The 21672-nt window shown below is 41.0% G+C and overlaps 1 protein-coding gene across 9 annotated transcripts in view; it reads right to left on the reverse strand.

Moving 5' to 3' along the window:
• Nrxn3 (neurexin 3) overlaps positions 1–21672 on the reverse strand; it is a 1468922-nt gene that overhangs the window by 1221957 nt on the left and 225293 nt on the right. The gene's annotated exons all lie outside the window — the stretch shown is intronic.

A 21672-nucleotide genomic window follows, 5' to 3' on the forward strand; every position in this document is an offset into this window, starting at 1 on the left:
TGAATAAATTCTAGAGATCCAGGATAAAACATTGTGCCATTAACCCTGTTGTGTACTTGTGTATTAAGAAGATAGATCTTGCCAGGCACAGTGGTACATGCCTGTAATCTCAGCAGTTCAGGAGGCTGAGGAAGGAACAGTATGAGTTCAAAGCCAGCCTCAGTTTCTTAGCAAGGCCCTAAGCAATTTAGCAAGACCCCATTACAAAAAAGAAAATATAAAAAGTGCTAGGGATGTGATTCAGTGGTAAGCACCCCTGGGTTAAATTCCCAGCACCAAAAGGAAAAACAGAAAAAAAGGTAGATCTTTCATGAAGTGTGCTTACCCTCTCCCTTCCTACAAATGGACACAGAGGACCTTGGGAGGTATTAGCATATCCTTTACCTTCATTTTGGCAGTGTTTTCCAGGGTGTTTGCATTTGTCCAAACTTATCAAATTATGTACATTAGATACATGCGGTTCTTTGAATATCAATTGAGTCTTGATAAGCAGTTTATAAAAAGCATGAAAAGAAATGTTCATAAACATGTACTTCCAACTATTCTTTTAAAAATTCAATTCTAGGAAAACAAGAACCACATTTTTCCATAGGAAATCCATTTCCTGGACCCTACAAAGAGCAGTTTGATTTATTTATAGTACGTTTGGCTATAAAGAGTCTAACTGCACACATGTATAGGGTACTTTTGCAAATGTGTACAAAATGCAGAATAATTAAACCAAGCTAATGAACACATCCACCAACTGGCTTATTTATTTATTTTTTATGATGAGACCATTGAAATTTGCTCTCTTGGTTATTTTGAAAGATACAATACATGAAATCAATAGGGGTGTGTCCTCTTAAGGTTACCACAGACCCCACCCAACAGCCTCTCCTAGCTTTCCTCATGGGCCCAGCTTTAAAACTCTTGATACAATCACAGGGAGCCTGGTTTTTTCAATAAGGTTAAAAAGGCATTTTTTGGTCCAGGGGAAAGCACGACATGCTTATGCCATTGTCGGGATGTATAACTCTTTCCTTTTCTTTCTCTGTTCCCTTCTTCACCTCATGTGAAGAAAACGTTTTTACGGGAGCTGACTTCCATCTGCACACTTGACAAGTCCTCAGAGATCAATGCCGTCCTTCTCCCTACAGGGGTTGTTTGATATCGACCCATTCTACCTGGCAGATGGATAAAATGTGCCAAATATGATCCTATTTGAAATGGGATTCAAATGACTTCTGTGTAGCCTCAGGGCAGAGTCACCTAGGAGATTTGGTTCCTTGTGTCCTTGTCCCAGGGAGCTGTCATGACGAGGGCCAATGAGACATGGTCCTCTCTTGGGGCCTCAAAGAAACAATCTATTAGACAAGCTCACCTGAGTGTCTATGTTTAAACATCCCTAAGATGGATATCATATTACTAAACTTGTTTTATTAGTTCACATTGTGTGTGTTAAGCCTAAGTGGAGAAAATGTGCATGATACACATATTATAGTGTGTGGCACATTGTAGTGGGTGTTTAGCAAATACAGGGACACTAGTCATCATATCAAAGAACTCATATCATTTTAAACAAATGGTAGTTGTGGTGTTCAATCCCTAAAAGAATCCTTCATCAGAACCCTAAGGAAATTTTTCTCAACAAATGCGGTGAGGGCTAGCCACCTTTATCAGAATTTCCGAGGATGCTTGTTAAAAGTTCCTATTTCCTGAGGACCGCTCCCCAAACACAGAGATACATAATCATACCATTATTTCCTCATTAACCCCTCCTCTAAGGACACCATGCAATAAAAGACTAGCCAAAGGAAAGTATTTTCCTACCAATATCCTAACTAATCAGTGGTTTTGCCACAGAGCTTGAGAATCAGTCATCCTTCAGATTATCACTCCAGCCAGGCACATGTATATCCCTACTAAGGTCAGTTAATAATCAGCAAATTAAAAAGTGTGGCAGAGTTCATGCTTATTCTTTCAAGTTATTGTTTATTTAACTGATGGCTGCTGGCTTCACTGAACACTCTTAGTACACAAGTGATGATTGACTTTGCTTTCTGACTCCATAGTTTATTAACCAGGGTTTCTCAAAGTGTGTCTCACAGAAGAATGATCTTAGGAGTACCAAAGTATGCCAAGAGATCAACTAAGGATGGGAAACTAATACTTCTATCCCACTGTGGGAGAATCAAATGATCCATTAGCATAAAGGCAGTGAGAGTTCTGCGGTTAGGAATTCCCCATTAAACACCACTCTGATCTAGATTTTCCATATTTATGTGACCAGAGAACTCTGCTTTGGTGCCCTCTGGATAACATTCTGCAAAATGGATTTTTCTATGAAACACATTTTGGGAAATTATTAGGATGGCTGTATAACTTATCATCTAAATTAATCACTTGCCCATGAAAGGGGAGCATCATTATCATGCTGAAACAACAGAGGTAGAGTGGGCCTGTCCTTCAGATATCAAGACAAGTAGTGAATCTAGATGAAGCCCAGATGCTCCTCCTTCTGTTTGGAATCATATACTACTCACATTTAGGCTTAGCTCTACCCCAGACCCTGGGACCAGCCCTGCCTCTGGTCAGAAAGACTAAAACTTAAGTTCAAGACCCAGGAGCCTTAATCTTGATCCCACTCTGCTTGTGGTCCTAAGCCCCTACCGTACACTTCAGACCTTATCATTCTCTTTCTGTCTGGCCCTAATCGCATGTCTGACCCCAAGTTGTTGTTTTAAGTCAGACCCACACTGCTCCTCCCCAAAGATCAAGATTTCAGTCCATAGCCCTTATCCTTCTCAGACCTCCCTGAAATGAATCATTTCTTTTTCCCTGAGCTTTTACCTATTACCTATAATAATCTACTGGCTTCTGGAATATTCACCTGCTGCCTGCTGGTTTCCTGAATTTTTCTTCCTGTTCTCTTTGATATGCATCAGTTTCCTCTGTTGTCCACAAATCCCACAATCCTACCATCAGCCAAGTCTTGCTTTATTTTGTAATTTATACAAATAGTTTTTAAAAAATAACCCAGGGGTAAAAAAATACTCCAATATTTTGCCTGAAGGTACTATCTTAATATTCTTATGCTTATCATTAACTAAATAAACAGATTACAAATAATATCATGAAGGCAGGTAAAATCTATTAACTTATCAATAGACACTTCCCATCCTCACATTAAATATAAAATAAAATGTCACTTCTCCCTCCCCAAATAGTAACAGCCCCTCTAATGCATCATTTATCCTTAGATTTGTCTGATTCAAAAATAGAACTTCCTTTCCAATACATATAGAATTTGTGACTGCCAACGTCATACTGGACACAGCCTCATGGCATGATCACATGGGAGCGAATTCTCAGGAGTAGCTCATCAGCAGTTCCTGTCACCCTCTATCCTAAAGCCCTTCCCCACCTCTCTGAGTGTTTGAGATTCCCAACGGCATCTCAAAACAAACAGAAGGATGGGGAGATTAACCCTTGGGTGCCATTTCTGGCAATTGCCCTAAGTGGCTAATGTCATAGCAGAGCAGCCGAGGCACAATTGAGACCATTTATACTGCAAGCCAGAAAGTAAAAGCTGACATTTTTGACAGACTGCTATTGAAGAAATAAAAATGTAAAAATAACAAATGTAACATTGTTTGATCAAGTCATTATGTATTTTCAGCTATTGCTTTTCAAATACAGAAAAAAAAAATATCCCTACAATACTGGACTGTTCTGTGATAGGTCTGCAGTGCTGTTGCCCAGCATGCTCAGCCTACAGCCCAGACCCATTGGCTCCCAGAGGGCGCGCGGCCCAGCAGATAAGTGATAAAACCCCAATGTGGCAGATATATTAATTACATAAAGTAATATTTACCCTAAACATGATTTATTTTCGAGGCCTAGAGCAGAATCAACCTCTGTGGCAAAGACATTGCTAGGGAATTGACAGGAAGATGTCAAGGCTCCAGAGGAAGACTTTTAACATGGAAGCCATCTCTGTCCTGGGAAAAGACACGGGAAACACCAGTCGCTTGATCTCTATGCTCTGGCAGGGACTAGAAGAGGAATGAGGCTCTTTGGGGAAAAATATCTCTGGGCCTTTGGGGCCCTTCTTGGAGACCCAGTGGTCTATCACAGCTTTTCAGGTCTGAGGGATCCTGAGGAGCTACCCAGAAGATTTCTAGGCCAGTTCTTTCATTTGCATAAGACCCTCTAAGGCTCTTTCCAGATTTAATATTTCATAATTCTTTATAAAAATTATGTCTTTACTCTTTTGCGTTCAAACCCCTCTACCACCAATCTCTGTGCTGATACCACAGAAAATATAAAAAAGGGCTAATAGTTACAAATGAGCAAGAAATGGTTCATGGATAATTCATTATGTTGTAAGCGTTTTCATATCAGATACCTTCCAGAATTGGAATATTGCTTTTCCTATGGTAGATAACTTCTAAAAATGAATTTCAACGATCCTAGCCTGCTAGTATTCATACCAAATTGTAATCTTCTCCACCTGAATGTGGGCTGGACTTAGGGAATTGCCTTTAATGAAGAGAATACCACAAAAGTAGCAGGACGTGATCTCCAAGTTGAGGTTTCATAGGACTGTAGCTTCTGTCTTGTTCACACTTTATGGCCCTTCTCACTCCCTGTCTCTGATGAAGCTAGCTGCCACGTCAAGAGCTGCCCAAGAGAGAGAGCCACGCAGCAGGACAAGAGTCTGGCCAACAGCCAGTGAGGATCCAAAGCCCTCAGCCCCACAACCTGCAAGGAACTGAATCCTGCCAACAACCACAAGAGTCCGTTCAGAAGCAGACCTTTCCGGAGTCTATTCTTGAGATGACTGCGGCGACGCTGACACCTTGATTATGGCCTTTGTAAGAAATCCTGAGCCATAAGACCCAGCTAAGACATGCCTGAATTTCTAATGCACAAAAATTATGAAATAATAAATGTTTTCAGCAGCTAAGTTTGGGGTTGATTTGTTGTGCAGTCATGGATAAATAATACAAACTGTATCTGTAGAAGTAGCATATAGTCAGTAAAAGAAAGAGAGTGGTAACAAAATAGAGGTAGAGCAGAAAAACAGGCTGACCATCTGCATTCACCTATATTCTCCACCCTCCCAGAAGGACAGAAAAAAAAAAACAGAGCTATCTACTCTCATTAATGATAAATGGGAAACAGAATAAAAAATTTCGAGAATCATATTGAAGCAAATAAACATTTGAGGGCTGGAAAAAATGTCTTATTATAGCCCCATCACCTAGCACAGTGGCTAGGTCATAAGAAAATTCTCAAAAATATTTGCTGAATAAATAAAAAAGAGTGAACAAATTCCCATTTCAGTCTAAACGCATTAACTAGAACTGTGGGAATGGAAACAATAATAAAGGAACTTTCCTGACACCTCTAGCAACATGCAACCATCACAGCTTCTCTTCCCCTAGGATCCTAGGGGGTGGCAGAGAAACACTTCCTTAGTTGCTCCTAAATTCAACAATTTGTGGGGGAGGAAAAAAAAGCGGTCCAACTATCCAGATTTACAAAACATATCAATTAGGGACTAACCATTCTCAATTTTTATTTATCTATTTATTTTTACTGTAGAAGGCAGCTTCTCCTTACAAAGTGTTCCTTTAAATAGGAGCTCCCCTAGCATCTCCAAGCACTTGCTTCCAGATCATTAACCACTTAACAGAGAGGCTGAGGAGAAAATAAAACTTAAAACTATTCCCTTTGTTGGGAGCCATTGCCCACTGACAATCAATCAGAACGAAGACAAAGCATCCCTGAAATTGCAATGTTCATTAGTGGGCAGATAGATTTCTATTCATGGGGGAGGAAAAAGTAAAGCTAAACTATAAGTTTCTGAAAAACAAAGTTTGCAGAATCCTGTTAGATAATCGAAGGGCAGCTGTACCACTTAGACCTGCTCTGATAAGCTGGATACTCCGCACCGAGATTTGAAAACTAAAATTGAGCTAAATGAAGCATCTGAAAGAAAATCAACAGGTCAGAAATGCTGTGGCCCACTGATCAAGAGGGCCCCCGGTGGACCCCGCCTCCTCGTATTCACTCTCCTGTATGATCTCCACGTTTTGAAACATGTGGGTGGGACTTGTGACTAACTTCCAACTAATAGAATATGGTAAAGGTGATGGGAAATCACGTCTGTGGCTACCTTACATAAGAACACAACTTCTGTTTTCCCCTCTCTGACAAACTAGACCTCGCTTACCTTCCCACTGCTCACTGTCACAGCAGAGAGGTACCAACCAGTTCATATTGTGTGGAATGAAACACAGAGTCCCTCTTTGATAAAGAAAACTGCTGTGGCCAGGAAACCCACTTGGCAAGAACCTGAGAGCAGCCTCCAGCTAGGAACTGAGACTTTGATCTCCACACTCCAGGAACTGCCTTGTGCTCACAGCCATGTGGGTTTGGCAGCAGATCCTCCTCCAGGCAAGCTTTCAGCTGAGACCTCAGCCAGGTGAAAACTAGGTGGCAATTTGTGAAAATCCTAAAGCCTAAGGGACAACTTAGCTGGATTCTTGAGTCTCAGAATCTGTGATTTAACAGCTCATCACATGACGCTTTTAGCTCCTTAGTTTGTGTCAATGCATGGATCATCAAAAATTAAGTCACTAATTTTTATTCAACACAATATAAACTACTACCTATTTATTATAATGATCAATGGGAAGGTAAAGGAGGCCCAGTTTGTCAGTTGAATCAAGATTCTTCTGTACATTGGAAATGGGAATATCTTGCATGAGATTTGGTAAAACTGATGATGAAGTTCCAAACACTTTACAGATGGACTTTACAGGCCCACATGAAAAAAAAAAAAAAATCAACATCTGTTGCATGCTTATCTGTGCCAGATACTGTGCCAGGCAATTAACTACCTTCACAAACATTATTTCACTGTGTCTTCATAATAGTGTTATTCTAAATTATAATATAGTAGTACTAATAGAAGAAAAAAGAGGAGGAGGATGAGGAGGAGAAATAATAACCATCATTTATTGAATATTTATTATGAGTCTAGAAACATTTTAACTGTAGTTTAAAAAACAGAAAGTAAGCACTTTCAATATATTATCTCATTTAAGTCTTCTAAACTTCCAAGGAGGTAGGTTCTAATTACAAACAGTTCAGCAAGAAAATGAAGCTAACTACATTTCATGAGGTTACAGGGCCAATAGATGACAGAGCTATGATTTGAACCAGGCAGTCTAGCTCCAGAGTCCCCCTATGTAATCCCCACTGAAGTTGCCATTGGGATTATCACAATGTATGGAAAACTTTCTGGAAGCCTTCCCAGGCTTTCTACTGGGTCACAACAAGTTTAAAAGTAAGTACTGTCCCTGCATCTTATGAAGCCAAACATGCTGGAAATCTAGCACTTAATACACCTCTCCTCAACAAGGTGTGAGGGGGGAACAATGTCGAGATAAATATCAAACATACCCTAAAATTTAAAAAAAAAAAAAATACTGGCTCTGTCCAAGGTTAAATTCTTTCTGGGCTATACAGAGAGATATACATAGCTCCCCACTGGGATCCCACCTGCCTGGCCTGGGTATCAGGACAGAGTCCCAGAAACGTCAGACAAGTCACTGACACAAAGACATAAATGCAAACCACAGAACAAAAGAGCCAGTCCCAGGAAGGCATCATTTGAAATACCCAGGCCAGCAGAAGCAGCTGGAGGATCATTTCCCCCTGCCCGTGTTCCATTGTTCCTGTTCTGCTCCCTGTCCTTGGCTGGCTGCCAAGTGACACTCCCATTTGGCACTGGCCTTCTGCAGATACACTGAACTCTCCTCAAGGTCAGGAACTTGCATTCATTCCATGAAGTGCATAATGAGCATTGTCCACGTGCCAAGCCCTGTGGAGATGCTAGGGACGTGTCTGCAGTCTCCAGTTCTCAGAAAAATACCCATCTCCGGGACACTTAGCACATACTGGGTCTTTGATAAGATGGATGTTGGATGAACTAAGAAGGAGTAAACAGATGAAAAAGGGAGAGGTGATCAAAGACAAACTGAAATCATCCTTCCAGGACAAAAAGAAAAGGCCTGGAATCAACTAACTGTGTGATCCTCATAACAACTCTTTTATACATTTAAGAAAGAAAATGAAGCTTAAATCATATAACTTATTTGAGATCATATAGATAAAATAATGAGGATTTGATTTCAGGCACTCTGAGGCCATATTTATTTCACACATCTAACCATGAAATATATTGCCTATCAGTATGATACCTGACAAAATAGTCACTCAATAAATATTAGTTTGAATGGATGAATGGGTGGATGAATGAATGGATGAATGGACAGGGAAATTAATGGATTTACTATGTACATCCACAACAGGAAACAGACTGGCAGATAAAACATGGCATCTATTTCTAGATTAGTGAGAATATCAAGCAATAGCTTCTGTCTTCTTACGAATCAATACATTCCTCCAAGGCTGGGGCTTGTGGCTTCTTTTATTGCGCAGGTCGTAGGTAGGCACATTCTTTAAGACAGTCATGGAAAGTTGGCGAGACAGATTTATATGTTAAGGGGTAATGAGGCCTCTGACCCACAGCGTGACTGCATAATTATATAACCACTAATTATGTTTGTGGCTGTACTGGCTGGAAATAACAAAATGGTAATCAAACCTGGTACCCATGAGGGAAGTGTATCACTTCTCTGTATTGTCCTGTTGCCTTGCATCTTTCAAGGTAAAATCTTGGCATTGGGGAGTTCAAATGGAACAGTAGGTGGATCTAGATGCTACAACACCTTATCCGGAATGAGTAACCACTGACTTGAGGCCACCATGGGTGAGATCTGTCATGCAATAAACGATGACATAATAACATCCAGAAAACTGGGACTCACTGCAAGAAAATTGTTCTTAGTACATTAAGAATACAGAAGTCAAAGAAGCATCTTAAAATTAAGTCAACTCCCATCAGCCATCTGTCCAAGACTCTGCAATGGCTTCCATTTCAACTCAGGGAAAAACTTTGTTCCTTCAATAGCTTAAAAGGCTCCTATATCCCCCGACTCCTGTTGACTAACTTCCCTCCTTCTTCACTTCACTCCTAATGCTCCGGAACCAAGGTCTCCAAATGTCTACACGACTAACTTGCTCATGGTTAGATCAAATGTCATGTTTTTCTCCTACCCAGCACTTCTATCCCCTTACCCTGTACTCTGCTTTATCTTTTTCTATCATGATTAATACTACCTAATATATTTACTTTATTTTTTCAATTTTATTTCATTTTTAATTGGCAAATAACAATTGTTCATATTTGTAGGGTACGATGCACGCATGCGGGCATGCGCATGCTCATATGAACGCTACTTGACAAAATAGGAAGAGCGGCTGTAGGGAAATACAAGAATTTTTTTTTTTTTTTTCCCAGAGCATGGAGGCTCTAGGGAAAGGTTGCTCAAGTTTCTAAAAAGAAGCTTACTAGGCAAATGCTCCCAACATGCTATGGATCAATTCATCCTGTTTTAACTTCAGAGCAACTCTGTTTTAACAACAGAGCTGCCTGTGAAAAGACCAATCTAATTAAGTTAAAGAATTAGTTAAACAGAATTAGTAAAATACTCCTCACCCTCAGAGGCATCTCAGGCTATTAGATAGTTTTCCAGATTGTTATTTCATTAAAGGGAAACTGATGGGAACAGACAACAAAAAGTCTACATTAATTTTTAATAGCAATGCATTTGCTCTATTTGGGTGGTGATTTATTCATGCACTTCATAATAAATACATATAGTAAGTAGCCCGGAGATAGCTCTATCTGCATCTCAGGACAGGAGCCACATATTTTATTGGGTTGGAAGAGAAGTATACCTGAATGATCCTGAGGTTAGCTTGGGAGCTGCAGATACTCTCTCAGTGGCTGCAGCGCCTATTCTATTGTCTCTTGCCTGACTTCAACCCTCGAGGTTGCTTCCAAATCATGTATTCTGAAACCTCAACTATTATGATCCAGACTTTTTTTTTTTTTTTTTTTTTGCAGGGGGTCTATTCTCTTAAGCTTAAGGAAGGGAAATAAGACAAAATATCTCCAGAAGCATTCTTCCAAGCCACTGTGGTCTCACTCTCTTTCACCCAAGCAGCCAAAGAGGCCATGTGATTAGGACTTAACCACTCCTTCTGGCTCCCAACTGAATTTAAAAGGATAGCTAGACATCACCTCTTAAATACCCGTGCTGGACTTGGTGAACTCACATCATCTCGATCACAGAGGAATAGCTCCCAGAAGGTTAGCATTCACCATTCAGTCAGTGAGCTCAAAATGTAAGCCTAACAGAATGAATCTCTGCTGTGGAAGGGACCTAGACATCCATATGTGTGAAAAGTGACCCTCCTGGCCACAGTGTCTAAAATAGCTTAGACTGAGGAACACATCCATTCAGATCCATTGGCAACAGTGTCTAAAGCAGTCAGGACTAAGGACACAGATACCAGATCTACCTCTCAGAAGAGAGAAAAAAAAATCATTGTCTATCTGCTTCCCAGGGTCAACATTGCCTACAGGATAAGAGGCAGAATTGGAGTCCAAGCATCTGTGTGCTCCCATATTCTTTCTGCCACACCTCTGGTCTGAGAGTTCCCCAAATAGGATTTGATAGGAAAAAAAAAATAGTGTTTTTAAAAATAAATAAAAAGGAAACTTGGAAAATATATTTCCCTTAAGGAATTTCATAAACTTCGCTTAGGATTCCTGGGCATCTTCCATCTGTAGGACAAAGCAATTTGAGTAGCACACATCTATGCCATGCAGACATTGTGTTTGGTTGGGGAATGTGGAGCTGGGGCTCTCTGGCAGCACAGATGTGCATTCTTAGCCCAATTTCAACGCAGTCTTTGCTCCCCAAGAGTCATCAGATGTGTGCCATCTACCAGATATTGATGGCTTCCTGTATATTTATAAATGTGCAGTCATTGAGCTAGGTCATATTGACTTGTTATTTTGGCAATCACAGAATACCAAATCAGGAATCTCTCTCTCTAGAGTCTATACAAAAAGACATCCCAGTCCTAGAAACTTCTGTGAGGGTGGGATGTCTGTGAATCCTTTTTCTTCTGCCTCATTCCCAGCCAGCTCCATTCAGAACAACAAAGACCCCACCCCCCTCATCTCCCTCTGGATATCATTGGCCTGTGACCTTGGCCACATGGTAGCGGCAGGAAGGACTTGACCAGAATCTCAACCATTTTTTTTCCTCCCCCTCTGGGTGGTCAATGAGCTGGAAAATGAAGGACACAATGCAGGTTTATGAGACTCATAATTAGGTCACAGCTGATCCCAATTCCCATCATCTGGCAGCTGGGGCCAGTAGACCAGCACATGCCATCCTGACACTTTTGGGGGGAATCCAGTTTGAAAACCCTTTCTTCCTTATGATCCCCTCTGCCCAAAGCTCCCAGTAGACCTGCAGTAGCAAGCCCAAGGAGACCCAGCAATGTATATGTCTTCCCTGTATATGTCAAAACACTCTCAGAGTGTGGGATCTTCTTTGGAAACCATCTTTTAAGAGGAGGTATGTGCAGAAAAAAGCACAGGAGACTCATGACAATAAAGCAGTCTACGAGTACTGTGGGTCAACTATGGATGGAATACAAGGACCAGTATATAAAAACTATAGCCATGTGACCTAGAAAAAGTCACCCAACCTCCCTATGCCTCGGTTTTCTTGCATTAAAATCTTAGCAGTACCTACCTTGCAGGTCGGCTAAGAAGAACAAATGTAATGAATGTTAATACCTGTAAACTACCTAGGACAACTCTGGTGCAGAGTAAGCACTGCATGAGGATTAGTTTAATTGTTATTATGCACCAACTTATTATTATGATAATGATGATGATGCAGATTCAGGCACAATGCAACTATTTTTCTAGAAACTCTGAATAATTATAATTTTATAAAATTTATAACTTGACCTAACTTTATTTTGGGGGGGTGGGGAAAACCAGTGATTGAATTCAGGGTCACTCAACCACTGAGCCATATCCCCAGCCCTATTTTGTATTTTATTTAGAGACAGGGTCTCACTGCATTGCTTAGCACCTCACTTTTGCTGAGGCTGGCTTTGAACTTAAGATCCACCTGCCTCAGCCTTCCAAGCCACTGGGATTGCAGGTGTGCATCACCATACCTGGCTATAACCTGACTTACCCTATCTTAAGGGAAGTAAATTCCCCAACACTGGATATAGTCAACTGGGATAGGATGTAGGGGCATAGAAATGATCATGTAGCAGGGGTGCTGTAGAAGTTTCATACACATAGATAGTGCAACATTAAGAAAGTAATAATGATATGTTTTATGGGTTTTTTTAGCATTTACAGAATATTTTTCCCACATGACAGCTTTCAAAGCCAATTGTAAAATAAATAAAGTAGTGTACCCACTATGCAGAAGGTCAAATCGAGGCTCAGGTAAGCCAAGTGTCTTGTCTAAAATCAAACAGCTTCATCTGGAAATTTAGAAATTTTCAGCAGCTCCAACAGAGAGCTCTTATATGGCATCTTAGAAACTGCTTTTCCTAACCAGGCAGAGTGACACAGGCCTATAATTCCAGCAACTCAGGAGGTTGAGATAGGAGGATTGCAAGTTGAAAGCCAGCCTGGGCAACTTAGCAAAGCCATATCTCAAAGCAAAATTTAAAAAGGGGTAGAGGATATAACTCAGTGATAGAGGACACTAGGTCCAATCCCCAGCACCACAAAAAAGTAAAAAATAAAGAAAGAAGCCACTTTTTCTATCTCTTCTCCCTGTATGGCATCAAAGGTGGCCTCCTGACTGTCCCAGATTTCTTCTTATAGACTTTACCCCACCTGAATCCTTGCAGCTCAGCCTAATCCTGACATCTGCTTGCTTGAGCTTCCCAAATCCCATTGTCTCCCAAATCTCCTCACCTAATCCCGCATTTGTCTGTCAACATAATTTGTTTACCTTGGGAAGGGGAGGGACATCCATTTCCTCTGGAGAAAAGCTAAAGCCTGTGCTACAGCTCAGGTTGAGGCTCGCCTTCTAAGGTTCAGGCTTGGCAGCCATACAACCAGAAAAGCAAAGGCCTTCAAGAAAGCCGGGAAAACATCCTCTGGGGTTGTCCCTAAGGGCACCTACGTACTTGCCGGTCACTCTCCCTGAATTGCACACTAGCAGGGTGTCTCCAGTTCAGAATTCAGGGAAAGTTGAGGCAAGTGCCAAGGAGTTTGTCAAGGAGGACATTACTGGCTTCCATTTTGAGATTATCTCACAGGCACAGGGGCTGGTAGCAGGCATGGACCTTCACAGCGAGTGAGAGCTTCAGGTTCATAAAACAGATTGCCCAGCGAGCTGGTGAGTTACCTTCTCATTCATGGTTTCCAACGACACACACAAAGCTCGAGTCATCAGAGTCCCTGGAGAGACACTGTCAGCCTGTGCACACATTTGTGCTCATTAGGGTTGGCTGGTCCTCAGCTGTCTATACCACACCTCGGCACCTAGGCCTTTCATCTCTGGGATGACCATTTGCTCTGGGCTCAGCTGGTCGCCTCAGCCTCTTGTTTCCTTGGAAGGAGCTGGGTCACCTAAGCAAGAGCTCTTTCCAGACCACGGCAAATGGAGACCATGCTGATTTCTCTCTCTTCTCCACTCTCCTGGGTCTCTACTCTCTTTGCCCTCTGTTCCCTGTCTTCCCTCCCCCTCTCGCCACTCCACTCTCCTGTTCTCCTCCCCTTCCTCCTCCATCTGCCCCTGTCCTTTAACTTTCTCTCACTGCCTCCCCCTCTTGTCTTTCCTTCTTCTCTTGTCTTTTCCTCTAACTTTCATGACAACTTTCCCTCAACTTTTGACTCTTTTTCATCCCATTCCGAATTATCCCTCTAACTTCACAATTTGTTAATTAAAATGGTATCAATGTTGCCCTCTATAATACCAGGAAAGACCACAGGTTTACACAGCCATGGTTCTTTTGGCTCTTTTTTGCCCCCAGATCTCACTATGTTGCCAGATCTCATCTTGAACTTGGGATATTCCCGCCTCAGTCTCCAAAGTAGCTGAGATTAGAGACATGTGCCATTCCACCACCCAGCTTGCTCATGTTCTGATTGATATTGTAAAAGTAGTTCTCTAAATTATTTCTGAGATGCTATAAATGCAAACTTCTAATACAGAGCAGGGTTTTAGACCCTGAGAATGAATTGCTATTTCTTTTTCCTTTAAAGATATGTCTCATCCTGTGTTTGGGGCTAATTTATGTCCTCCCCGAAAATGTCTATGTTGGAGCCTTTAGTACCTCAAAATGAGATGGTTTTTGAAGACAGGGGCCTACAGATTTGAGTAAGTTACAATGAAGCCATTAGAGTGAGCCCTAATCCAATCTGAATGGTGTCCTTATAAGAAGAGACTTGGACACATAGAGGCACCAGGGATGTACACACAGAGGAATGGCCAGGTGAGGACAGAGTGAGAAAACACCATCTGCAAGCCAAGGAGACTTCTCCTGTCTCCTCTCAGGAGACATCAAACCTGCTGTCACCTTTATCTTTAACTCATAGTTTCCAGGCTGAGAGAAAATGAATTTCTATTGTTTAAGTCCCCTAGTCTGGCATTTGGTTATGGCAGCCCTACCTAACTAATACAGCCTGCAGAGAAACAGGGTACTCTTGAAATAGATAAGGTATGGAATTTGGGGAAAAATTATTCCATGTCTACCAAGTTATTATTCTTTAAGGATAAATATTTTTTGAAGCAGAAAGGACAGAATATCTACAAAGACAAGTAGCCCCTTGACATTTTTCTTGAACTTGCCTAAAGATAAAAATATAACTTCAAAGCAACCAATGTTCTGAGCACCCTGGAAACCTACCCTGACCTGCCCCATGGTTGGACTGACATAAGGAACTTATGTATTAAAAGGAATTCTTCAGAGTGGAATTGGAACTGATTTAAATAACGCTCCAAAAATATCAAACAGATTCCACATGAAAAAAAAATGTCATTTGAGAAACCAAGCAACAGAAATTTGAATACTTTAATGAAGAAAAAGAAAGTTCACATTATAGATCCAAAGCCAGGCAGTATTGGGTATATTCAGAAGGTTGGTGAAACCATGGAAGATACTAGAAAGGAAAATGATCAAGATTCAACCATAAAAAAAAAGACATATAGACTTTTTTTCTGTTCTAAGGCACCTCTAGAAACTACTCCCATCCAAACTGCAAATCCATGGAAAATCCCTGCACTGCATAGTCTTGAGGTCTGCATATTGGGAATCCTTCACATCTGTTTAGTGGTCAATAAATCTGCACGGCCCAAGCATGTTATTCCCTTGACTATAACCAAAGTCCCTACCCACTTTTATGAGCCTACCTGTGCCCAAATAATGCCTTAATACTGATGATTACAGCTTCTGGCATCACCTTCTCCTACACAAGAACACAAAATCTCACCTCATAGATGCACATAGAGATCCTATGATGGACCTATCTCTCAAAAGCTAGTTAGGAGGGTGAAAAGGATCAGAGACAGACTCTCATTTATGATCCTCTTGTCTGTCTTTCTTTGAGTCTATTCTCTCACCAGAGAAGCTCAGATTCTCAGTGGCATCTTACCCACCATCCCAGGAGGTCAGAGGGGCCCATCACAGGCTTACCTCCTGTAAATGAACTCCTCCTCTGCTCTGCCAGAGCTACCACTCCTAGATAGAAGTGTCTCCACCCTTGCCTCTTATACTAACAGATAAATGCAAAGCTAAGACTGAATTGGGGCAGAGTGCACACTTACCAAGCTACAAGCTTGCCTCCTAAAAGAGGCTCAAACACTTCCCAAGAGAAAAGGAAGCATCTCATGTTAGCATACTGTCCTTAAAGAGAATGTTGAGCCATTCCAGAATGTTACATGTTTCACCATTCGTCTCCTAACTTGGGCTTGGAGGAAAAGAGGAAAGGGGCCCAGAGAGGCCATTCACCCAGGCTTTCATGCCCCAAGGACTATCCCAACTTACCAACCTTAAAAACTGGTTTTATTAAGACAGATGTTAAGCATTCACAAAAACAAAAACAAAAACAAATAATCTAAGAACCACCATGAGCCTATTGTTCATCTTCAACAATTACCGTCAACACAGTTCCATCTAGTCTCTCTTTGTGTGTTTGCTCCAGAGTATTTTTAAGAAAATCCTAAACATCATAGAAATGTAGCCTTTTGAAATTATTCCCAAATGAGTCTACATATAGAGCTACCACTTACAAAGATACAAAAAGATGTAAGATGTCAACGAATCACTCTAAGTTGGTATTCTATTCCCAAACCACCTGCCCCTACTGTAGTGTGAATTAAAATCATTTCTAAATTCAGTGATTCATATTTTGTGACCATACTGCACTGAGTTTTTGTGTTAACAGCAAATAATTTCTTAAATGTTGACATTTAAAGGTTATTGTAATGATGTTTTTGCATTTCTTTATTTTGCCAATGGGCCAAGAGCTTTAAAGCACAGACGAGAAAGAAAAAAAGAACAGGAAGAAGCAAAAGAAAGACACAAAATAGTAAAGAAAAGAAAGTGAACAAGGGCTCTCTGAACTTCTGAAACTTCTTGTCCCCAGTAAAAAATAAATATGAATAAAATTTAACAAAGGGATGCTGATAGGAGCATTTATTCTGTATACCAAGTACCATACCACACCCTGGAAGGAGGTAACCCTTCAAGGAGAAAATGGAGTCCATTTTCTTCACCTGGATCCATTCTATGCTGTCTTGTTCTCAGGAAGTGCATGATTGGTATGTTGGCATCATTTTAAAAGACATACAGTCTGAAGTACATTTGGAAAAATAGGAAGGCGAGGTAGAAAAATTATTGACAGTCCAAAGGTAGACCTTGAGGGAGAAGAAGCAACTCACTTTAAAGAACTACTTCCTTCTCCTTCCTCCATCAAATTGATGCCTCTTTGAATCATTTCATAGTTTCCCTATCCAAGGGACACACAAGGATTGCTTCTTTTTGGTGTGGTTCCTTTAATCTAATAAGTAGATTAGAACTCTTTCATTTATATTCTCAAAGTGTGCAGTCCATAGATGGCCCTGTCTCTCCTGTAGACTGGGCTCCCCTTTGGGAATCTCTGACTATGATACTGTAGCCCTGAGACTTTGCCACAGTCAAAGAGTCACAGGGATGCAGGACAAATATTGAGGCAAGGGAAGAGTTAATGCAGGGGGGGTGTGAAGGGTGGGTGGAGGAGTACTGAGTCCATCCCAAAGCACCATTCTGGCACGGTTCATTTTCTATACCACTCCCTTTCTTCTGCACTAATTCACAGCCATTATCATATCCAGACAAGCATCCCATGCTTCATTTGCTGACATTAATTAATTTCCCCACCCCTTGCTTTTTATCTTATTTTAAAAGAGTGAGGGTGAAATCTCCCATTCTGTTGGGGAAAGAATGCAGGTTGAGCAGTGATCAGCAGATGGCTTTCTCTAGTGTGGATGCAGAAGGAACCCACCAGCTCATGGGTGTGCTTGCTGAACCCTGGCACAGCTGTGCCTCTACCCCCCTGTTAGGACTCTCAGTCAGACACAGCCCCACTCCCAGCCTCTTGCCACCTTCAAGCTCCATGTTCCAGTACCTCTCCCTCCCATGCAGTGACTGACACGGAGCAGTGACGGGACAGAATGTTCAACCTCAGACCACCTAGCCACCCTCCTGGCCCCCACTGAAGGAAGAGATCCAGTCACAACAAGGCAGAGTGATAAGTGCCCTAAGAGGATTAGCTGAGAACTGCCTGAGAAGCACAACTTCCTGGCTCAGCTGCTGAAACCTGCGATTTTTTCACTTGTCAAACTATGAACTCCAAATGGGCACATCAATAAATGGGCTGCCTACCTCTCCTAAGAATACACCGATGGGCCCGGGAGGCTGATTAAATCAGAAATACCTAGCTGTCCCCCAAAGAAACACTTTTCTGTGTATGTATTTCCTTGTCATTCACTATAACTGAATTACATAATTCCTCAACTGTATTATTTATTATAATCTATTATTAAACTCTTTGGCATTAGTGTATTATCCAGCAGCTGCATTAACACCGCATTCCTGACATTGCACCTCTATCCATAACTCTGCCTAGTAAATCCAGATGGAAATGTATCTTCATGGTAGCTGTGTTTGTGTGTATGTGAAAGAGAAAGAGAGAGAGAATAACTTGTTTCATATTAAAGAATGGCTACCTTAGCCATAATTAACCAGTGAGTTTCATATCACCCTGAAATTTCTCAGGCTAAAGAATCCTCTGGAGCATTCTGAGTTCTAATTCTGCTCAAACAGTCTCCCCTTCTCTAGGCTTTTGGGAAGGGGAACAAATGATGTACAGCATCTATTCAGCATGCATCAGATTCTCCTTTGTATAAATTAAATATCTTGTTAAATTTTCTTAAAGATATAAGTGAGAGTCAAGGTCTTTGATAACAGAGAACCCAGTCTAAGTAGCAAGAATCGTTATTAGTTGATCTGTTGGGTTCTCTCTTGTATTCACTGGCAACACACAGTTGGCAGAAAGCTCCAGTTCATTCTTTCCATAGATGCTAATCCCCCCTGCTAAAGATGGTCAGAGAAGGAACCTCACCTATGACATAGAACTAATTGCTGTGAACATCAAGTGCAGAGGAGTTTAAGAGTTGCTAATTTACCACCAAGTTGAATTTGAGCAACAGTCAAGAAATTTTCCTGCTGAGGGTTCAGTCTCATGAAAACATTCTAGGAACTTCGGGCTCTTTTGCCATGCTAAAGTTGAGTGAGATATCGCTATTTTTATTAATGCTAGTTCACTAGTTCACTGTCTTTTAGTGAGCCCAGGACTACTGAAAATGTCCTTTGTAACAGGGATTAGAAAATAGGATTTATCATGTTAGCAAATTTGAAAAAAAAACACTAATGGAGAAAAAAGAGGGGCTGGAATGGCTGGGGCGGAGGCATGGAGATGGGTCTTTGTTCCATTTAAAAGAAGAACAAAGACCCAATATGACCTTAGAAAAGGGAGAGGAAGGTGACATCTAAATTGGTACAACAGTCCAGATTGACTTGTAACCAAAGCAAAGCATGAGAAATGACAATAAGGAGTGAAGGGGCTTTGCTAACTAATTATCAAGGCTGTCACTCTCATACTAAGCCCTTTAAAAAGTTAGGAAACATCATTAAAATGATCCCAAGATTACTCATGGGAACAAATCCAGAGGTTGCTATGTTTGTAGCCACCCTGTCTCTTCCTTTTGTCAAAACAGAAAGAACAAGTCAAAAGAATGTGACCAATCCAATCACCTGAGTGTAAAGTCCTTGTCGAAGCACATAAAACAAATACTAAACAATATAGAGCACTGAATCAGTCCATCAGTCAATCCATTGACAGGTGTTTACTGAAGGCTCACAGTGGACTCAACACTGCGTCCTGATTGCATTTCAAGAAGCTTGAGAGAGGGGAAGGTCTAATCCCAGCGATGTCATTGTGTCTGTCTGTGGACTCAAAGTATATGATCCAGTTGAACAATTATCAAGCCTTGCTTATGATACAGGCATAGCCCAGGTACATAGGACAGCCAAGAATTAGCAGCTTCATTGTTCCTGAGGTTGATCAAGGAAATAATAAGCATGCAAACAACACAGAGATGGGTGGGATCTACCACTGTGTTGGGTTTCCATGGAAACACAAGGGCCAATCGCTGGAGCCAATTGCTGCCCCACCTGACTCACTACCAACCCCAGTATAAGATCCTCCTCTACCAGGTCCTTTCTTCCTTCTGACTGGAAGACTCTTCAGTGATTGTTAATACTTTCGCAGATGGTTAAGGAGAAAGTCTGAAACATGAAAGAAGAAGAAATCTTCTCATAACCACTGTGATCTAAACCAGTTGAGTGTTAACTTCAGAAGAATGGCCAGTCATAGTATAACTCAGTTAAGACCCATTATGCACAGGTTTCCTGCCCCCTACCAAGACCATCACAACAAATTGTGTAGTATAATTTTCTCCCAGACCTGCTCCCCTCTCAGCTGTGATCTCTGATAATACTCATTTTATCTAGTTCTGTTAACTCCACACTCACACACCAGGATACCACAGAAGGCTCATGTGGGGTTTTCTTCTGGCTTAACCTTCTGCCACTATCCCTCACCCCTGGGGAAGAGAACCATGGATTGGCAAGGTCACCGGTGACTCTCCTTCCTGCTCACCAAAATGTCAGCAAGGAGAGGTCACAACAGAAAGACAACACAGAGTGAGGTCGGAACAAGGACTGGTCAGGGAAAGATGGACAAGAGGACTGAGAAAAATGAGAAAAAAAAGAGGAATGAAAATACACTGGCCCAGGCTGGGAAATAAAGGAGAAAATTCACCTAAAGGAAAACCTGACCTGGTTCCTCCTCATAAAAGCAGGAATAATATAGGAAAGAGAGAGGAAAAAAAAAAGACAAAGCACCACAATATCTAAATGAGAGAGAAAGAGATAGATGTTAGAAAAATATTACACACACAAAAAAAAATGTATTCCAAACACTAGTACTTCTGGTTCCACTATGACCTAGCTCTAAGTACACAACATGAAAAACATAGTAAATATAGAGCAAATGGTTTACTAGTACCTCGGGTCAACCGTGAAAACCATCTTTCACCTTCAATAGTTCCTAATCATCTGTTTCTTAAAATGAGACCTCCTTGTGTCTTCCACTATATAGGAATCACCTATTTTTGTTAAATAGAGATCCCTGGATGCTACTGAGGACTGAGACTTTCTGGACCTGTGACTTGGGAATCTAAATTTTAACAAGCATCGTGAGTAATGCTAATATGCTCTAAAATGTGAAATATCTTCCCCCAGTCTTCTCATGACCTCTGCTGAATTCAGTCACCTTATTATGTTGAATGTGCAAAGACTACTTTCAAAAGTTACTTTTAAAAATATCTCACATGCAACTAGAATTCCTGCCAACTATACAAACAGGTGAGTTTGTGATGTACCTTATGCCCTACACCAAAGCTTATTTTTCCATGTTTCTACTATTAATAATTAATAACACTCATGGCATTTAATACAATCCAATCTATAGAGGTTTCTCAATAAAACAGCATAAAATGCAAAACCTTCATATGGCCACATAGTCAATGTCTATAAAAATAATACCTGGAGCAAGAAACAAAAGCAGCAAAACTATTCAAGTTTACAGCAGTTCACAAGTGATAGAGTACTGCACGCACACACACACACACAAAAAAAAAAAAAAAAAAAACTGAAAATCTCATTTAAAACTGCAAATTCTGGGTATTCTAATTTAGCGTATTTAACAAATAAGCTCAAGACCAAATTTTAGAGAGGACTCCTTAGTAATAGCCAGAATTGGCTTGACTTCAATGGTTTAAATTGATGTTTCTCAAACTGTGGTCCCCAGACCACCAGCAGCAGCAGCACCTGAGGATGTGTTAGATATACAAACTATTGGGTCTCATCCAAGAGCTAATGAGTTAGACACTCTGGAGATGGGATCCAGCAGTCTGTGGCTGAGCAAGCTTTCCAGGTACAATTCATTTAAATGCACACTTAGAGCAGTGGTTCTCAATTTTGCTGAACTTTAGAATGACCCAAGAGCTGCAGAAAACCCATCCCTCAGGCTACTCCTCA

Source organism: Callospermophilus lateralis, chromosome 3, assembly GCF_048772815.1.
Source record: "Callospermophilus lateralis isolate mCalLat2 chromosome 3, mCalLat2.hap1, whole genome shotgun sequence".
In the NCBI taxonomy this organism is placed as follows: domain Eukaryota; kingdom Metazoa; phylum Chordata; class Mammalia; order Rodentia; family Sciuridae; genus Callospermophilus; species Callospermophilus lateralis.